General features: G+C 40.9%; 1 protein-coding gene across 20 annotated transcripts in view; it reads right to left on the bottom strand.

Annotated features, from left to right (window-relative positions):
• DLG2 (discs large MAGUK scaffold protein 2) overlaps positions 1-22,096 on the bottom strand; it is a 1,042,746-nt gene that overhangs the window by 131,053 nt on the left and 889,597 nt on the right. The window lies entirely within an intron of this gene.

Genomic DNA, 22,096 nt, shown 5'->3' with positions numbered 1-22,096 from the left:
TAAAATGGCCCAAGCACAACAGTTTGTTTCGTGCACTAATTAGAGTTTTCTGACCTATTTTTCATAAAAGACAGTTTCAAACCATATGTGCCAGGATGCCCTAAATGGCATCTATTTTCCTTTTTTTTTTTTTTTTTGGCCTTCACCATTCAGGTTTGAAGAGGCTTCCCAAAAGGAAACTGAGGGGAGACCTTATCACTCTCTACAACTGCCTGAAGGGAGGTTGTAGCCAGGTGGGGGTCGGTCTCTTCTCCCAAGCAAGAAGTGATAAGACAAGAGGAAATGGCCTCAAGTTGCACCAGGGGAGGTTTAGATTGGATATTAGGAAAAATTTCTTCACTGAAAGGGTGGTCAAGCATTGGAAGAGGCTGCCCAGGGAGGTGGTTCATTCCCCTTCCCTGGAAGTAGTTAAAAGACGCTTAGACATGGCCTAGGAACGTGGTTTAGTGGTGGACTCAGCAGCATTAGGTTAACGGTTAACTCTGTGATCTTAAAGGTCTTTTCCAACCTAAAAGATCCCACGATCCTATGGCACTGCCTTATAATAATTTAGTGCAGCATGATAAAGACACAAGAAAAGCTTGTTGAATCTCCTTGACCAGCATAACATTAACCCTTAAATTCAGCTCATGTTTATTGAAGTACAGGTTTGTAAAACTGACCACTATCACAATAATGTAAGACACTGCAATATTTCATAGCTGTGTGTAGGAGGCATGTATAAACCACAGTCTGTGGTATTACACAAGAGCCACAATTCCAAGAAAAGCTGCTACCCTGTTTCATATTAACTTGCAATTTTTAATTAGTGATATTGGCTTCTGTATTACCTTTCCATGGGAAATATTTCATAGTTGATACTGCCATAATAGTCAACAATGTGGTGATCTGTAAAACTGCTACCTTCGCAGTGAACAGACATGATCATCACACAGCCCAAGTCCTCAGGGCTCTGTTCATACATTCTGGTGCAGAATGTGAGATTTCACATTCGAACTTACTCGTTTCATTGGCAGGTGTGTGAAAATCCCATATGGCTGCCAGATTTCTGTATACCTACATATATAGAGAGTATGTATTTTTAAGGCATTTGTAACAAACACACTTGTTATAGACTTGGAGGTTCTTTGGTTCAAGCTACAAACTAGAAATTATCTAAAAATGAAAAAAAAAAAAAAAAAAGGCAAAAATGTTCCCATTTGCTGCCATAACATGACTCCTTTCTTCCACGGTCACGTGGACTATACTGACTACACATCATAACATCCTATTTTCTATCTAAAGTGAGCACACAGATCACTGAGGAAAAATCAGGGCATTCAGCTGGAATAACAAGAGTTGTTAACTTTTCTGCTCAAGAAGCAGCTAAGGAAAATTCAAATTGAGAGTAACTACAGGCAGATTTGATACTACCGAGATCATGAATTAGCTAGTACAGTTACGTCACATCCCAGTGAGGCAAAACTAGATCTCCAGGATCTCCACAGTGTAGACCCAGAGTTTCAGGTGAATAAATGTGCACCAACAGAGATAATTTCCAGCCTACGCCAGATGGTATGGATGGTCGGTACACCAGTCAGTAATTCTTACCACATGGCCTAAGATGCTATCTTGAGAACTAAAGAAGTGTTTATTAAGTACCTTTCATTTAGCAATTATGATCCTGAATTCCTTTAGTGAATTTGCGTCACTTTTACACTGGCTAAAGGATATGCTCTTTTCATCTGATAGCCTGTTGATGGCACTGTCAGGGAGTATCTCTCAAGCAAAGAGCCCAGCAGGATTTAAAAAAAAGGACTGGGCATTCGTCAGACAATAACATCCAGAAGAACAGTACTAACAAGAAACTTTAAGCTTTCCAATGATCAGGGGATCTGAAAAGACTTTGTTTCTTATGGATGTTTCTCCCATGATTTCAGGCTCAACACTGTTCTGCCTCAGTCTGCAGCATTTCACAACAGCCCAGCTTCTCCTGGGCCCTTGACAAGACAAAACCCAGCACCTCAAGGTCTGCAGGTCACTAATCAGGTCATTGCTCACCTTCCTCCCAGCAAAGGCACTAATTCAGCTCTCCCTCCCTAGTCCAGCTAAGAATTGCCAGGAAATCTGCATGAGCTTAGTTAATTTGAGACCTACCTTTTTTAAAATGAAAATCAGCTGAGCATACTTGTAAAGGTCTTTTATTACATTTGATAAAGCTAACCACTAGTTACAGGGAATTTCAACACCGGTACTCTCTGAAGGGTAGTAAGGTGAGATGGGGTCATCCTTGTACCTTTTGGGTACAGAAATTTATCAAACTTTTAATTCCAGCCGAGACCACTGAGGATTTATGAATTTCACAAGCCACTCACTCCACTGTCTGTGATCTGAATCCAACAAAAATTTGTCCTTTTACAAATACACAGTAAAATAGTACCACACACTCTGTTGTCAGACAGAATTCATTGATGTAACCTATATACATCATGCATTGCAAAATAAACAGCAGTGACAATGTAAATGAATTTAATTGCCATAGCGAGGCATTGGAGAAATTAGTTTCCTTTCAATATAGCACACTTGCAATTCCATTTAAGAACAGTTTTAAAATAGTTTCAGTTTCTAAGTTTAATCCTCATAAGTAGAAATGAATAAAACTGTATATGTAGATTAATTAATAAATTAGCTAGCACAGGGCTTTGAAGATGTAAAGGACTGTACAAGTGCCATTACTATAATAATATTTTTCTGTATTACAGTACTTTTGTTCCTCAAGTGATATCTTTCTTGCTGCAAATGCAACCTCAAGTCCTCTTTCTGAATGAGGACTGTGTTTGAAAAAAATACAGAAAAAGGAGAATTAAAGAGGATATTCAGCGAGGTCTGAATGAACAGACACCCGAGAGAGCAATACCAGTTGATCAAGGGCAACGACAAGAACTTGCTTTGCTAGTTAGGAAGGCTGAATTCTCTTAATGGTGGCTTCGTAGTCTCAAGAATATGAATGATCTTATCAGTAATAAAGAAGAGCTGCTGAAAGGAAGGAAGGCCAGATGGCACTTTCCCTAGAGCCTCTGGAGAGGCTGCCTGGATTTGATTTGAAAAGCCTTTTATAGCACCCCATGAACCTGGAATACTACAGCTGCTCATTTTTAAGCCAGTCTGAGACTTTGTATGAATGTTCATTTTCTGTATGGCTTAGATCGGTTCAGCTGGCTAGAAGAACTGAGAAACTTGGGAGGATATAGTTCAGCATCCAGAATTGGGTGGGTTTTTTTGTTGTCTGGACTTTCATTTTGCCTTTAACCCGCTATGTTTCTCGTTTTCTTTCTGCTGTTTTCTTTCAAATAGGTTAAATTTGTCTGAAGCTCGATACTCAAATCCAAAATGAATCATAGAGGACTTACTAACTCCAAGAGCTGGAAAAGTAGCTGAAGATCCACTTTGTATTAGGTAAAAATTAGATTCAGTACCAAACCACACAAGCACCTTTTACACAAACTGGAGGCCCCACAGTCAAATCATTTATAAGCCTGGTGCTGGGAGCAAATGAGTTAACATCTTTGTATGGTGAGGAATGGTGGAGAGACATGAAGATCTTCCTGAGATTCGCAGTTTATCTTTGCGTGCACTCTGTGGTGGGAGGAGTAGGTGGCTGATTTGGGGAAGAAGTACAGCACAGGAATGATACACTTGACTCCTCTGAGGATGGTGATGAAAATCTGTCAGCTTGGCATAGTCCTTCACGTTACCTACAGCAATTACTGATGCGTGGAGAAAGTAACAACTCTACAGACATGACCATAAGAGGCACGGTACGTGTGGCGGAGAGAGCAGATCTGGTTTAATGAAGGCGGCCATGGCAGTGCTGCAAGGGGCTATCCATGGAAAGGGACACAAGAGCAGCACACAGAACAGCCTTCATGAGAAAACTGTGAAATTCAGGCCTGCATTTGTGGTAGACTGCAAAAAATAAGTGGCATTGCCTGAGGATGCCTTCTGCGCTGGTTGTGGCAATGAGCTAGCACAGGAATCATTACGCACACAGTTTTAGATTAAGTTTTCCCCTCCTACAGTTTTCTTTCAGGAAAGAAAATTTGAAGCCTGGATGACTAAGTACAATGCAGATGGCAGAGGAATGTAGAGATACCCGTGCTAGCTCCAAATGAGCTAGCTTAGATGCCACCACGAGTGAATTTAACCTACTCATACTGAACTCCATGGTTATGCTGTTCCTGGTGCCTGAACGTGTAAAGTGATCTGTGATCCAGAGAAGCCCAGGCAGGACAGCAGGTGATACTCAAGCCAGGCCTGTGCCAGCCATTCTTTCAAATTTACTTCTGCAGGTTTTTTTGCCATTGCTTGCAAGTGTGCCAAGAAAGTACCTCCCAGCAAGGAAGAATGTACGCGACTGCAGGAGCGGCGGAGTGAAGTGTTGCTCTGAAAAGAAAGGAAGAAATAACTGCTCTGCTGGGGCATGGCAAACCCTCCCTCAGCTCAGCAGGAATCATCTGCAGCCTTGCATGGTTCACAGGACTGCTGAAACTGCAGATTTACTGTCTTGGCTCTAATGGCAGACTAATTAATTCAGCTCTCAGCTGAAACCCTTTTGGGTAGCTCAGGGTGATGATACCCTGGTGAACATGCTTTGAAAGGACTTTCGTGCTCAGTATAGCCCTGTGCTGTCTGGGCACTCTGAAGGCAGGATGGCAACGATACTCCATCAGCAGTAACCGTGAAGTGGGAAACATCTGTCACCCCATCACATTTGTACCTGGCAACTAACTTCCACAGAGTCTGAGCCAAGCTGGGAACTTAAGGACAAGCCACCATTTTGTAAGGGTTGTGTCTGATGGGACCCAGGAACCAGGACGCTGATTAGATGTTCTGTTCTTGAACTACTTACAGCTTGAGGATTAATTAGGAGTGGGAAAGTGCTATAAGACCTTTAACTGAAGAGCTGAAGAATTAAAGGAGGTGAAATAGAAATACTTATTCTCACTACAGCATCAGAAACTCTGAGTGAAACCCTCCTGAAATAACTGACTCTGCGTAGATACAACCAGAACATGTTGTTAATATTTCTTAAATGATGTAGTGGGATTTATTAGGAAATAATGAAGAAATGAACAGAGAGACTGTAGGTGTTAAGGCTGAGGAGGTGTCCCTGCCCATGGCAGGGGGGTTGGGACTAGATGATCTTTTAAGGTCCTTTCCAGCCCAAACCAGTGTATGGTTCTGCGTGCAGTTCTCCGCACTTCAATTTATAGCTGTCTAATCCTGTGCTCTAACCAGCTTTCTGCTAGATGCCTGAACTGGAAACAAACAAAGGCCAAAGATAAAAGTTAAGAGCAGCAGTGGGGAGATGGAAGGTTGATTGCCTTCTCTCCCTCGTGCTCATGATTCCACAACTTTTTTAGCAGAGTGCCCTGGCAAAGGGAAGCAGCAGCAAACAGCAGTAGCTGAGAACACGGGATGTTTGCTGCAGGAGTTTTGTTCCTGCGTGTCCTGGGGTGGATGCTGCATCTCAGTTTCTCAGCTCAGCACTGCTTCGTGCAGCTACTGTGAAGATACACTAAAAACAATAATGTATTTAAGCATTAATGCTGCTGGCCACCAAAGCACCGTCAACGCAAATAGTTCTGCAAGAGTTGGAGGGTCCAAGCAGTGATTTTTTCCCAGTATTTTCTGCTTTTAACCACGTTAGGAAAAAAAAAAAAATAATCCTTTGGCCCTCCCAATGTTAATATTGCATAGTAGACAGTAATATAAGTCAGTCTGAGGGATATAGAGGAAACAATACAAAAAGCACTGTCACTGGGCACGGATACAAATTAAAGGAACGTTTTCAGCTCCAGTTCTCAGAGAACACACTTACAGGCCTTTAAGTGTAATTTGGGGGTGGAATAATCAGAAGTGACATACTTGAATGAGAGCAATAAAAACACAGTGACCCTGAGGTGAGCATGTGGAAAATGGACAATCCATATTGCTTTGTGCTGGCACCAAACAAGGACTTAACAACAGTGTATAAAAATGCAGCAAGATTATGAAACCGGGCTACTTTTGAAGGAAACAATATGACCCTTACAAAGAAAGCACTGTCTACAGTCTGCTGTGAAAGGACAGGGCAGTCGGGAAGATGGCTTCTTGCGGAGACTGGAGCCAGTTTCACACCTCAATGGATGGGATGTGTCCTGGCGATGTGTGACCCTATGGATATTCTCTTAGAAAGTAAAAACTACGTCCTTGAAAGTACCAGCAAAATTCTAGGCATGCAAAAATTAGTTAGCTTGTACCAGAAACTTATGAGGGAAAAAAAATTATTTTGCTTTTTACCAGTAAATTTAATTACTTTGTTTCCCATGAGCATCCCATTGGACTGCTGCACTTCAGCTCTTACCCACTGAAATAACAAGGACTTTTAGGAGGATGAAAAATGCAAATCCTATGTGTGTGTTTACACTGCACTACCTATATCCTAATAAAAAGAAGAGACTTGTAAATAAAGCTTTTCTCAGTATGACCGACCAGCGGAGCTGAGCAAACAATTTGCAGTGAATGTATGGTTTCTTCTCTGTTTGGGTTTGGGTTTTTTTTTTTTCTTTTTTCCAGTTATTTTTGTTGTTGTTGTTTTCACAAATTAATGATCATACAGGAGTTAGTAGATGCCTTCTGCCTACAGATAATTTATGAACATTATGTTTGTATTTATAGTATGAGTTTTTCATAATCATATTCTACTTCTTCATTTCCTGCCTGGTGAGGTGTAAATATTAGCATTACATTTCTTGGTCAAATATTCCTGTGAAAGATGTTAATTATAAAAATATTACTAACAATAAGTTCATTCAGACACTGGATGGAAATTAAATGCAAATGACAAAAACAGATGAATCATCCAATTATATATGCATATTTCTTGTAAAGTTTTTGAGATACATGTTTGGCTTTTCTCAGAAACATAAGAAACGTAATTTTGGAAGTTAAATCATAATTAACATTTTTCTTCCTATATCATAATTCCTATACAAATACCATATAGAATGAAGAATGTACTTTTATACCCGGCTTGGTTTGCAGTTAATTGATTTTGAAATAAGCGTCTGGTTTTAAACTACAATCTTGTTGACTTAAGAAGGCTTGGAGAAAGTTAGGGAAAATCAATTAAATGTATGAAGTCAATATGTGTAAAATTCACAGCATGTTAATATTCATGGAGTCACTTCAGGGTCTTTCTTTGATTGAAACTACCAGAAATTAAGGCCTTTTTTCTGGAAGGATTAAATCCATTTGGAATCTTAATATGCACTAATTTAACACAGTGCTCCCTACAAATAATTGATTTTCTTTAACTTCCCTTTTACAACTGGTCAACAAAATTAACAGCTTCCTGTGGGAAAGGAACATCAACTGGCATTAGACAGGATGCCATCACCAGAAATTATTTCTGACCTTTCCAACCAAAACAAAATCCTTTCTTCCCACGTAGCAGTAATAAGAGACACAGCTTATGTTCTGTTCATTAAAATTTAGGTATATATGTTATAAAGAAAAATCACAGAGGGAAAAGCCATTGAAAACCTCAGATTAATCCTTAATTTTGTACCGAGGAAGAAAAATGCCACCATACAGTTTATAATCACCAATGACAGCAGTGACAGTTGAGAAAATATCACTTTAAAAAGCTATGTTTTTCTTTGAAGCAATGTTACTGTGAATGTCCCATGTTAAACTAATGATTTTTCTGATCTGCATGTTAAATATTATGACCGCTGAAATCTAAAGCACGTTTCATGTTATTTTCCAGATTTGAGGACGCTCTAATTACAGCTGAGCGGTAATCTGCTATGTGAAGGCACGTCCTGCATGTATTGAACATTATTGGGACTAGGATAGCTTTACAGTCCAGGTGAAACTTGACAGACTCATGGATCCAATATTGCCAAAAGGTACTTCACCTCTGCAGCTTCATGTTAACATGAGAGGAGAAAAATGACACAATTATTCCACTTACAGTTTCTCCAGTTCTCTGTTTCCAGAGATCTTTGATTCTAACCATAACATAAAAAGGATACTTTGCATTCTGGCACTTTTGGGCTTTTTGGGTTTTTTTTTGGGTTTGTTTTTTTTTTATTATTATTTTTCAGGCAGGTGTTCTATGCAGAGCTAGGAAATGGAGCTACACTGAAAGCTTATTTCTCACAATTTTGATATTTTGGCGATTGGCTTAAAAATCAAAGGTAGATTTGAAAAACCCCTGCCAAACACCAGGTGGAATGTGGCGTGCACATCCAGCCTGGGGTGGTCCCTAAGTACTACTGACTGTGGGGGATGACACTGCTCAGCAGCCTGGGGGGGAACTCCCCAGGAAAACAGAGCTGCTAGGAGCCAGAAACCCATGGACTATGCCGGCACTTCAGCAAGATCATAATATCCTGCCAAAACATACCCTACCAAAACATTTTTCCCTTTAGTCCTAATGTGAAGGACAAGTAGAGCAGGCTTGTTAGGTGTCTACTAATAAATAGGAACCATTCCTTTACTGAGAGGGTGGTCAAACACTAGAAGAGGCTTCCTAGAGAGGTGGTCGATGCCCCAAGCCTGTCAGGGTTTAGGAGGCATTTGGACAATACCCTTAATAACATGCATTAACTTGGTCAGCCCTGAATTGCTCAGGCAGTTGGACTAGATGATCCTTGTTGGTCCCTTCCAACTGAAATCATTTATTCTCAATAGTAGTGTCATCAAGAAAATAATGATTATTAGAAGAATTAGGACTTTCTCTGCAAAGGAAGCTATACTCTCAATGATTGTCCTAGAAGTTAAACATCCAGATACACTAACATATCCGGACCCAAGATATTACACTGTTGACAGTTCCTAAATCAGCGTTATATGTAATAAGGTGTTCATTTCTGTGTTTTTTCCCCTCTGCAACACGTAAGCAGTGCCTGTTGATAGTACCCAGATGCAGCATTGTCAGCGAACTATTTCTCCTATTACATGACAGGTATCCTTTCCAAGAATAGTAAATATTTTAATGGACTATATGTGACAAATAAAGGCCCATAGGTGATCTTTCATCATTTATCTTTTACTCATTTTGTCGTGATTTTACTGGTTTAGCATAAAAATGCTACTGAGAGAGAGAAAACCAAAATAAATATCTTGGGGATAGCTTCTCAGCCAAGTAGCATTTGGGGCTTTAGAATGGGAAAAGGAAAACTCAGCACGATTTCTCAGCTATTTTAGTCCAGATACCTACACAAATCCAAACCATCTTGGCAAACACAAACCAACCTCAGTTGCATATATACCAGAAAGTAAGAGAATTAACAGGCAATTTCTCAATATATTTTATGCAAGCTTTCTAACCCACTCTCTCACTTTTTGGTCTCCTTTGCCAGCAGCATTAAAAATTAACTCTTCTTGCAGAAAACATGGGGGCTATCTGTTTGCTCTCCTGCTTAAAGCAACTCCATAACCAAGACCATCTACCTTCTGCCCCCAGCAACAGCCAGGTTTTCAGGGATCCTCAGTTCAGAGCAAGAAATATTGTGTGCCTGTCTTTAGAAATGTATTTTTAGATAAAAGTCTTAATCTTTTTTTTATTTAAACATTTTCTGAAGAACTTATTACCAGGCTCTATATGATAAAAATATGAGCCAATAATTCAACAGTGGTTTTGCTGGAGAAGTTTTCTACTGTAAGAAGGTTTCTAAATACTTATCTAGCTATCCTGAAAGGCAATTTTTAAGCAGAGGAATCTTTACACCCTTCACATATCCTGTACTCTTAAATGAAGACACATTACCTTATACACATGCAATACAAAACTGAAACATTCAGTATTCACTGAATGGATAGAATCTGAGATCTACCCATATTAGTAAACCTCATGCAAAATAAGCCAGGTTTGAAGGTTAATTTCCTAGTGCCTTCATTAAGATATGATTACTTACCATAGCACATTATGTATCATAGTGTTCTATCCACATGAAACATGCTTCAAAAGACAGGTAACTGAAGTCTCTGAAAGTAATTTCAGCACAATACCCAAGCATTATTCGCAAAGCTACAGACTTTCATGGTGGACTACATGAGATGCACTGTTAAATTATTGATTATATCTATCGAGTTGAAATGGAAGCATATCTAGTAAAAATCTATCCTGATTCTCATAGATCTACTTGGTTATCACAGAATCAAATAATTATTCATGCTGGAAGGGACCTTCCAGAATTCATCTCATCCATCTCCATGCTCAAAAGCAGGTCCATTTGCCCAGGGCCTTTTCCAGTTGAGATCTGAACATACCCAAGGAATGACATTGCACAGCCTCTCTGAGCAACTTCTTCCAGTATCTGACTGCTGTCATAGTGATAATTTTGTTCTTAACAAGTCTGAATTTCCTCTATTGTGTCCATTGCCTCCCACTCCATCATTGTGCATCCCTGCTAAGCCTCTGGCTCTTCTCTACCTGGCAGCTGAAAACAGCAACAAGATCCTCCCTTCCTTTGAGCACAAAGCTTCAAGATTTATTTATTTACTTGGAAAACAAGCTTAGAGACATGTAAAAGAAGAAATTGTGGTTTTGAAAAACATTTTACAGCTATGAAACATTGTGGTAATTGAGTAATTCACAGTAATTCACAGCAGTTAAATGGACTTGTGTCTGTCTGCATGAGCAGCCAGAGGGGTCTGTGCTCATGGAAGGTCTGTGCTAGGTAGCAGCACAGGTACAATTAGAAAATGTGGTTCATTTCCTAAGAATTGCTTCCAAAAGCATATCAGCACTGGGAAGAAAGGTGGATTTTAGGTCCAAAAGTGCTATTTGATCCTTTGGCTTTGTTCACCTAGTTGTATCTCACCATAGTTCACAAAACTGATTGATAGCACACATTAAAATTGTAAAAAAGATCTGCATTCATCAAAAATCACAAATCTACGTAGACTTATGCAAATGAGCACATTGTGCAGCATTCAATCAATAATACATAGGCAAATTAGAGGTTACCCTCCAGTTTCTGTCAGGCTGACAGTTCAAGAGCTACAAAGACTGTATGGTGCCAACAGGTTGCGTAGCACACAGCAGCATCTAGCTGCCTGGAGATCTCCAACTGAGTCTTTGTTCCTGGTTTTCTGACATTCTGACTGCAGGGGGAAAATGTACTTTAGAAAAAAAAAAAAAATTTAAAAAAATCTTTATACCACACATTCACGTTCTGCACTTTTGGAATCTCTATGGATGTAACGGTAGTCAGCTCTGCTTTCACACTCACGTGTGCTTGTGGGAAGCTGCAGACACTGCCAGGGATGGCTTAACCCTAGTGTCACAGGACCCTGGGCTAGCTAGAGCTGTGAAGGTAGAGCTGAAAGACTTTTGGACTCTGAAGATGGAGGTTTTATTAGAATCCTTGTTTTTAATTAGAGAGAACTCAAAGGCTATGTTTATAATTAGTAACTTAGATGTTTCCAAGATGAGTTCTACACCCTGAGGCAGCTTGGAGCAGCTCATGTCTGTGGCACCAAACTCTCACTCTCCTGCTGTCCCAAAGTTTAACATGGCCCATGGGGCTGGTCTTGCACCTGGGCTGGCACCCAGATCACATAATGCTGGGCCAAAATGTGCCAAGGACCTTGCTAACAATTTAACAGCAAGGGCAGTCACATTCCAGCTTGGGAATATTGCCAAACGTTGTTTTCTAGCATGTATGCTACCAAAGCGATTATTTTAAATCAAAGAGATTATATAGGGATCACACACAATTTTCTGCTGGCCCACCGTGGCCCCGTGGGAGGAGATGCTCCACACTTTAAGCCATTGCTGCTTCTAGCTCAGGGACTCCTCTGAGAAGCAGCAGACCCCACACCAGCACTCCTGTTCCCTCTTCCCTGCTCCTGTCTGAAACTCTTGTAGCCTGTGCATCAGCTGCAGGATCCCATCTTCTTACTGTGATCCTTTTGCCTGCCAGGCATTAAAGTTTCTCCTAGCTTTTAGCACCTCTTGATCTCCATTATGCAGGAGCTCCCTCCACATCTCACCCTCTGGGCTCCATCCGGCCCAATCTTCTTAAAAGGAACTCAAGATAATAGTGAACAACCAAGTAAAAACCCAAATATTTTCTGTCACATCCAGGACTAATTTTAGGCCTTTTTAAATGTCTGGATTAAACCAGAATAAACTGATTCGCTATGCTCTTGTTTTCAGAAAGCTCTAATTTTAGTTCTGACACTTGCTTCTTCAAAATTGTTCTCTCCCAGTACCCAAAATAGGACAGTCATCGACCTCTTACTCCTCTTGCAAATATAAAAAACAGTTTAGCACTTCCACAAACACATTCCCTTCAAGGACAATAATTGCAACACAATTGCAAAGTGTAATTTACCTTTGCAATTTACACCCTTTACACCCGCAGCTTAAAGAATCAGGCACATGTCAGGCAGGTCGCTAAGGGCTGGCCTTATTCAAGCTACATATCCCAAAACAGGACTTGCAGAGGTGGCTATTTAATTTTCCCCTTGTTAGTCAGTCTTGATCCAACTCTGCTTTTGTTTACCCAGCTACATTTTCTCTTGGGTTGCCTTTAATGTAGGGCACAATCTCCACACTGAAATCCTCAGCTTGTCAGGCTGAATTTATTGCATTATTCCATATCATTGATCAGCATGTCAAGCACCTAGGTGAATGCTAAAGGAGCACTTAAAAGATAACAAACTATTATTATTGTATACCCTTAAAGCTCTGGTGAAAATCTGGTTACCTTCTACTTTCAAGAAAAGAAATCACAATTTTTGTTAGCCATACATTTGTACTCACAAGCCTCTGGGAGAATTTGCCACTCAGACATCCCAAGACAGAGAAATAAGAGCCTGTTGTAAAGGTTTGCTGGGTTCAGCTGAGGAGATAATTTTGCCTCTGTCCTTACATATGGTTTGATGGGGTTTGGGTTTTTTTCATATAATCATTCAAGCAAAAACTACAGCAGAACTTGCCTCCAGAGGGAGAAAACAGAACCCCCCCAGGCACCTTCACAACATGAAAAAATACTACCAAAAAAAGTACTTTTGATGCCCATGGGTGCAAGCAACTTTCATCAGGGATGGGGGCCACAGTCACAGAATTTTAGCCCCCTTCTCTGCACCTACAGTTTTTATGCATGTTGCCAAAAAGTTGGCCAGGCTTTCAGATAGTATCATACCAGGCTGTGCAAATGAATCCTCCAACTCCCTTGTCTGCCATCACAGATCCTAACGATCAATCTTTAGCAGCGACAGATATGGCACTAGAAAGGACAGGATAGGCTCAAAAGTTATTCCTGGTTCCATGATGAAATACGGGCAGCCATCAGAAATAAAGAGGAAAAAAATGTTACTGGGTGTAAATCAAAAGGTATTAAGTATAGGAAACTATAATAGGTCCTAAAATTATCAAAGAAATATAACTGGCAGGACTAAGAACAATAAAAATGATTGTTTCAGTTGATTTGGATGAAAAAAGCTCTGAGCAATGGTGTAGATCCATCACTAGGTGAAGATAATATAATTTTTAATAGTAATGCAGAACACAGGGGACTATTCACTAAATACTTCTCTTCAGGTTTTGGAAGGAAATAGGATGATGCACTTTTTTTTTTTATTGCATGAAAGGGATGAAATACCTGTCTGTATATAGTAGAGTACTTACTAAAAACAAATTAAAACCTAAACTCATTATTAACTAGGAATAGAAGATTATATGATAAATAGACATGCATAATTAATGTTGAAGAGTTCTTGAAGTGACAGATGAGGATACATCTGGTTTATAGCTTTTCCTCCTTCATGCACCTTGGACTGATGAGGAAGCTCCAGCAGGCTGAAAGAATCGTGGTCCAGATGGACAGAAAAGATGCCTGGGTAAGCGCAGAGTCGTCAGCCTAATATCAATGCAATTAAAGTAACAACAACAAAAAATAAAGCTATATTGTAATGTAATACAATTCACATGACTCTATTGAAAATATGCCTCCTCCAAAAAAGCCTCACTCCTGACTTTAAAAAGATGTTTAAAAACAGTTTTAGAAGTTCTTTACTCGTAATAGTGTTCAGCGAAGTGTCTGAATGAACGCTACAGGCTTTGTACCACACAGTATCAGTAAAGCCCACCTTAAGTTAGAAGGAAATGGTTTGTGTCTCAAAATGTTATTGAAAGCACAAAGTGATTCTGGATGTAGGGTTTCAGAGGGATAAATACAAGAACACACATTTTTCAGCATTTTCATATGGTTTTGAAAGCTAAGATTCTTTTGACTAAACTTGAGGCTAGAACAAAGACTGGTAGAAAAGGTAATAACAATTAGAGAACGTCAGCCCTGCTTCATGATCAGGTTAGTTTGTTAAACTAGTCCCAGCTGAATGAAATCTGTCTGAATATAACCATCTAATATGATTTATATATAAAGCAACACAGAATGAAAGCCATTACTACGGATGCTTGAAAAGAGTGACTGCAAAAGGGATTTAGAGTAAAAATGGTTCGACAGTTCAGATGGGTTAGGTGTGCTTAGACTCAGCAGGAAAAGGAATAAAACGCAGACTACAAATGTGTATTTGGGTGCCGAGTACACTGGTATTAGAACACTGAAAGAAATTCCGTTGTCCAAAACTGACAGTGAAATGATGGGGCAGAAGCCAAAAGCCACAAAGAAAAATAGCTGAAGAAATTGCTATAAAGGTTTTTAGCTTGGCAAAGAGTAAATAGAGAAGTTGTAACATACAGCCACTTTCATGGGACAAAATGTTAGATACTTAATGACTTTCATTTAGAAAGGCATGAAAAGAAGAGATTAGAATTGGAAGACAGAAAATTCCACACAGGAAATAACGCACATATTCTAATATGTATTAAAATGAATAAGCATTGGAAGAAATTATCACATGAATTGCTGAATTCTCCATTTCTCTGTGTCATCAGATCAAGACAGGATGAATAAACTTCTCAAAGATAGGTTTCAACTTTGACTTTACTCACATAGAAAATGCAGTTTTATTCTACCTGATTTTCATCCTCAGCGTTGTGGCACCAATGCTAAAATTAAGAGCATGTGGTAGAGAGGTATAACAGAGTGGCGATCCAAACCCATATCCTGGCCTCGAACACTACTAACTGGATCCTAGGAAAATTAGGACATTGCATTCCTTTAAAAAGCACTGCAGGATGAGTTTTGCCTGCTTTCTCCTCAAATAGTTTAAAAGAACTTTGAATCCTATAGTAGTAGAATTTTATGGTAGAGTACCATTTTATATTGTATTTTCAGTACTTTCCCAGATTATCCTTTTTATTTCTCTCAGTTTAGGAGCTAAGATATATTTGCAGCTCCGCAGCTCCTCTTCAGCCTTTTGCATGTGCCCACTGTCCTGTGGGCACAGGTAATTACATTTGTATATCTAGATTGTGGATCCCAGACCCTGATCTTGTGGATCCCAGACCCTGGCAGTTTGTATTACAGCTCCCCAAACCGTGGAACAAATTTTCCTCTGTCAAAAAGAAACTGGAAAGAAATGGAAAGTTAAATATTGCAAATTCAGTTACCTTCTGTTAAACTCATTCCTAAATGGAAAAGAAAAAAGACAACAAACATGTAGCGGGCAAAGAGAGATTAGGAAATGATCTCTGATTTATGATTCAAAGAATGCTCACAATGGTAACTTTATTAATATAAACCAGAAAATACAAATATATTTCTAACACAATTTGTACAATTTGAAAAGCTTTGTGGCTTATTCCTCCTCTAGATTTTTACGTCTGTGGAAATATAATTGGTGCAGCCCTCTTCTGACATTATAGGAGTTCACCAAATGTGGGTTTGATTGAGTCTGTGGAATTTTTTTTTCATTTTGGCAGTTTTAGTGTTTCAATAGAAGCATTTTGATTTTTTTTTTTTAAAAAAGACTCCGCCAAAATCTACTTAAAATCTCTTGTATTAGATGAAACTAATCTAAATTGTAGGAAATATTAGTCAAAAAGGCACAAAACCCAATCACAGAATCATAGAATTATTTAGGTTGGAAAAGACTTTTGAGGTCATTAATTTCAACCGTTAACCCAGCACAGCCATGTCCACCACTAAACCATGTCCCTAAGCACCACACCTACACAGCTTTTAAATACCTCCAGGGATGGGGACTCAACCACTTCCCTGGACAGCCTGTTCCAATGCTTCACCACCTTTTTGGTGAAGAAATTTTTCCTAAAATCCAGCTTAAACCTCCCTTGATGCACCTTAAGGCCATTTCCTCTTATCCTATTGCTTGTTATTTGGGAGAAGAGACCGACTCCCACCTGCCTACTGCCTCCTGTCAGGTAGTTGTAGAGATGTTAAGGTCCCCCCTGAGCCTCCTGCTCTCCAGACTGAGTCCCCCAGCTCCCCCGCGCCCCCCCCCCCCCCCCCCCCCCCCAAAAGCTGTGCCGCAGCCCCTTCCCCAGCCCCTTCCCGGCTCTGGACACACTCCAGCCCCTCCGGGTCTGTCTTGTGCTGAGGGGCCCAACACTGAACCCAGGATTCGAGATGTGGCCGCACCAGTGCGGAGTACAGCAGGATGGCCATGGCCATGGCCCTGCTGGCCACACTGCTTCTGATATAAGCCAGGATACTGTTGGCCACCTTGGCCACCTGGGCACACTGGTGGCTCATGGTCAGCTGGCCACCAACCAGCACCCTCAAGTCCTTTTGCTCCAGGGAGCTTTCCAGCCACTCTTCCCCAGCCTGTAGCATTGCCTGGGGTTGTTGTGACCCAGTATATAAGAACCCAATGTATACAAGAACCTCTGGAATATGTGAAGTGTAATAAAGCAGGCAGAGTGCTTCCTCCCAGCTTTGCTTCCTTGAAGGCAGTGGCACCACCATAATGGTGCTCTGGGTGAGCTTCTTATCTTCCCCAAGCACAAGCTCTCTCCTTTCTTCTGTATCATTCGTAGTCCCCTTTGCACCCCTGTACTTTTGCAAGTATAACTTAATTCTCCAATGCACTTGGGGATCATGAAATGAAATGTATTTGAGATTTCTTGCTACTGTTCTGAACTAATTAATGATGCTTTAAGGAAGAGAAGAGCAGGCAGCAGCAACATGATTTGTCCTTTGCTACCGTAGGGTTTGCAACGAAAGGAGCAGCCACATGAAACAAAGATGTTCTCTTGTAGCCAAACAATGCACATCTCTTCTGTCATCTACAATCAGCAATAATTCATGTCAGAGCTCCACAGGGCTTCAGGATAAAAGTAGGCTGGCCGAGCTTCCCTACTCTAAAAGTGAGTTAGATACCAAGCGCAGCAGGAGGTCTGCCTTCTCACACGTAGTTTACTTCAAATAACCTCGTTGCAGGCATTCATGCAGAAGGAGAGGCTGAGACACTTGGATTTGCTCAGCCTCAAGAGGAAAAGGGAAAGAGAGGATCTTGTTGCCATCTGCAGCTACCTCATGGGAAGGTCTAGAGAAGATGGAGACCATTCTTAGAGGTGCACAGTGAAAGGATGAGAGGCAAAAAACGTAAGTTGCAGCAAGGGCAAATTCTGACTCAACCTGGCCGGGGGGAGGGGGTAAAACACTGGAACAAAGTTATCCAGAGAGGCTGTGGAGCTCCATCATTGGTGACACCTGGAACTTGATTGAGAAAGGCCCCAAGAAGCCTGTTTGTGTTGGCTCCTCTTTGAACAGGGGGTTGGAATAGATGATCTCCAGCGGCCCCTTCCAACCTGAATTATTCTATGATTCCATGTAATTCCTGGATAGTTTCCAGAGCATTCCCTATTAGTCTAACTGCTCCTGTTAACATCAGATTACTGAATGTTTTTTGAAAACTCCATTCCCTAGTGTTAGTAATATATGGCCTTAAATGAAGCAACTTCATCACACTATTTTTCTTTCTTGTAGTTCAAAAAAATATTCATATGTACTTCTTCTGTTTAAGTAATGTTTTTCAGATAGAGACATAATTATTTCCACAGTATTTGACTGTGATATCAAGTAAAGAGGTTGTCATTGAGCCTTTCAAAAGAGGCCCTACCTCTCACTGACACCCCTTCATTCCACAGGGATCTGCTTTCCTTTCTGCAACAAACAGAAAATCTTCATTTTTCTAATAGATTTTATCTTTTTCTTCTGTTCTTTGACCACAGCTGCTCTCAGATTCTAATTATCTGGGAAGATGTCACACAGCTCTGAAGACCCAACGTCACATTTGCTGATTTTAAGGACACCCCTTCCACTGTTCCATTTTTCCCTTCCCTTCTGACAGGTCTGGATTTGTAAGATTAGCATCAGATTTTTTAATTTTTATTTTTTCTTTACTTCATTTTCTGGTCATTTAGAAAGCCAAACTAGTCAGTGCAGAGGCAAAACACCAGAGTGCTGCAAGGGAGCAGACTGGGTTGCACTGCTAAAAATTATTTTATATTTAGGCTAAGATTTGATGATGCAATGACTTCTACAATGTCTACAATGACGGCACATATATCTGGCCTAGTCATTTACACTGTAATAATAGTCAATGGATACAAATTAGTAGATGCTTAAAACAGATCACATGGATCACTGCAAGTTGTAGACCTGTTCTGCTCATTCTTGACTGTAAAGGAAGTCTAGGGATAAGATGTGGTTGCCTAAGCATGGGAGGCTGATACCACGTGTGATGCTCCAACTATCTCACTTGGCTTTAGCTGCTGTGAACTCCTGCCCCCCATCCGCCAGCCCTGTGCCGGGGCCCTGAGGCACTGCTGTCCATCAGCCACATAGGGTGTCACAGCTGCCGCACTGGGAGCTGAATCACTAAAGATATCCACGTGGAGGAACTCAAATTTAGGAACTTTAATATTAAATTGATGCCAACACCCGATATTAACTGTGAACCACACTCCATCTTCCATGTAAATGACAGATTTCCAGGCAAGTGAAACGGCCCAGAATCCCAGAAGATGCCTTCTCCATAATTTTAAGAGTATAAAACCCCACCCTATTCTTGTATAGTTTGAGCTATACAACTTCAGAGATTTCTTTTTGTAAAAAAAAGAAAATGCAGGGAATCCACAGAATCATAGACTGGTTTGGGTCGGAAGGGACCTTAAAGATCATCCAGTCCCACCCCCCTGCCATGGGCAGGGCCCCCTCCCCCCAGCCCAGGCTGCTCCCAGCCCCGTCCAGCCTGGCCTTGAGCCCTGCCAGGGATGGGGCACCCACAGCTGCTCTGGGCAGCCTGGGCCAGCGCCTCGCCGCCCTCACGGGGAAGAATTTCCTCCTAATAGCTAATCTAAATCTCCCCTCTTTCAGTCTAAAGCCATTCCCCCTTGTCCTGTCACTGCCTGCCCTTGTAGAAAGCCCCTCTCCAGCGTCCTTGTCGGCCCCTTTAGGCACTGGCAGCTGCTCTAAGGTCTCCCCAGAGCCTTCTCTGCTCCAGGTTGGACAACCCCAACTCTCCCAGCCTGTCTCCACAGCAGAGGGGCTCCAGCCTCTCAGCATCTTCACAGCCTCCTCTGGACTCACTCCAACAGGTCCACGTCCTTCTCCTGTTGGGGGCCGCAGAGCTGGATGCAGCACTGCAGGTGGGGTCTCACCAGAGCAGAGCAGAGGGGCAGAATCCCCTCCCTCGACCTCCCGGCCACACTGCTGGTGATGCAGCCCAGAGCATGGCTGGCTTTCTGGGCTGCAAGTGCACATTACCGGGCCATGTTGAGCTTCTGATCCATCAGCATTCCCAAACCCTTCTCCTCAGAGCTGCTCTCAATCCATTCTCTGCCCAGTCTGTATTTGCACTTGGGATTGTAAATTAACATCTTTTCATTGCTGTAATAAAATACTGCACTAAAACAGTTCTAGGAACTTTCAGAAAAAGAAGGTAGAACCCAGATGCATTTTTTTTTTTAAAGCATTCTTATTAAACAAAATATGCAAATATGCAAGTTTTAAAGGATAAGTATGTACCTCATGTAAAAAATAGCTTATAGTTAGTTACATGTGGAAATATCTCCAGATTCGCACATTTTCTGAGTCTCCTAATCCTGAAGAGACAAACTTTTTCCTCACTTTACAGCTCCACATTTAGAAAATCAAGATACAAGCTGCTAAGTGTGTACAATCAGTTCTGAAGAGTTTCACAAATGACACTGACCTCTACTTCTCATTTACTGATCACAGCCACCACCACTAATTTCTGGGGAATCACAGGATGCCAAACATTGCTTGCCTAAGCCTTTAAATAATCACCAGTCAAATGTCTCTCCAAAAAAGCTCATTATGCCTCTGAAGTGTAGTAGTCTGGAAAGATTATGACCAGCACTTTTAAGCATGCCCAGTGATGTAAGAACTCAAATTACCCACTTTGGGTCCGAATTGTCTAAGTATGAGCATTTGCAGTTAGCGGACCTGCACATACAACCAACAAGCATTAGTTGAGAATACGAAAGTTAATTGGGCTGAATTACACCGACATGATTCATGCTGAGCACCCAAGAGTGGAATCGCAATTTGACAGGTCAGCCAGTGGCTAAGGAATGAATTCCCAACACAACGGAGGGAGTCAGACCTCACCAGATTTGCTTTTAAACATTGTTTTTCATCTTGTTTGAAATAATATGACTATGTAGTAATATGCATGTACAGATAATTCAAAAATCCAATTGAAACATTCCTCTGCCCACACTGTTTTTCTTCAAAAGGTGAGATGAGAAGAACTGTTGCTGGCATATGTTAGTTACCCTAATTAATGCAGGCCTGGAAGGTGTTTTGAAATTGCAGTGACAAAAAAAATCACCAGTTTATAGCTATGTAAAATCAATAGCCCTTTTTCAAAAGCTTTCTGCTTTTCCTGCCCTTTGGATGCATGATATTATATAATCCATGTTGCCAGTAAAGGAGACTGATGCTAACCACAGACAAGATCTCATTAGTTTCTGTAAGTTTTATACGACTGAGTAATCATATTCAGCCTCAACCAACAAACATAAGAATGAGTAATTTATTTTCTAAATAGGATGCCAGAGGACAACTCTTCCTACAACTATTGTCCTATAAACATCCAACTTCTGGACATAGCGATTTTATTGCATAGTCTGAATAGCACCACTTCTGCTAAAGCGGAGGAAAAAATATTTTCAGGATTGCAGCTGCCACAATAGCATTTTTGATAGAATAGATCAAACATGAAAATCATGAGTCAATTCACATCACAGGCACAGCAACTTCTCATCTGCCTAAACACACCATGTAGACACAGTTTAAATTATGAGCATTTTGTGTTTTGTTTGTGTTTTTTTTTTAATTCTCTAGCAAGTCAATTAACCAGCACAAAATGGAGAAATGAGCATTTGGTGGGAACTACAGGGAGAAGACAGCAGGTGCTTTATAAAATAAGAACAGAAGACAAATTGCGAAATCAGCTTTATAAAATAGTTAAGCAGCTCTATGGGCCAGCCAGAACAAGAACAAGCCTGGTATAAAAGGTTAGGTAAAAATTTTCAAAAAAAAAGCTTAAATGGATTTCACTCCAAAATTCCAAAAAGTGGTCAGTGTCTAAAGATGCAAGGTACCCACTCAGATTTGTAAAAGCATTTAGGTGAATGCCTAACCTGAAATCAATAGCTGTTACTCAACACACCTATTTCATGGATTCTTGGACATCTTTGCAAGTACCTAAGAAGAAATATTTGTAATCTGGTCTTTAGAAGCCTTGAGTATTTTTCCTTAAAAGCCAAAGACATACTCACTGCTAAAAGCTTCAGTCAGTTTTAAAAGCAAAAAGCACTCTCCTATGGATGCTATGGTCTCATCAGTGCTTTTGAAAATTTTAGCCAAAGTTGGATGAAGCTCAACATGGCCCAGTAATGTGCACTTGCAGCCCAGAAAGCCAGCCATATCCTGAGCCGCATCAAAAGCAGCATGGCCAGCAGGTTGAGGGAGGGGATTCTGCCCCTCCACTCAGCTCTGGTGAGACCCCACCTGCAGTGCTGCATCCAGCTCTGGGGCCCCCAACAGGAGAAGGACATGGACCTGTTGGAGCGAGTCCAGAGGAGGCTGTGAAGATGATCAGGGGTCTGGAGCCCCTCTGCTGTGGAGACAGGCTGGGAGAGTTGGGGTTGTTC

Source organism: Falco naumanni, chromosome 2 (assembly GCF_017639655.2).
Source record: "Falco naumanni isolate bFalNau1 chromosome 2, bFalNau1.pat, whole genome shotgun sequence".
NCBI classification, from domain to species: domain Eukaryota; kingdom Metazoa; phylum Chordata; class Aves; order Falconiformes; family Falconidae; genus Falco; species Falco naumanni.
Note: the sequence above shows the minus strand (reverse complement) of the source record. Positions and strands in the feature narration are given on the sequence as shown.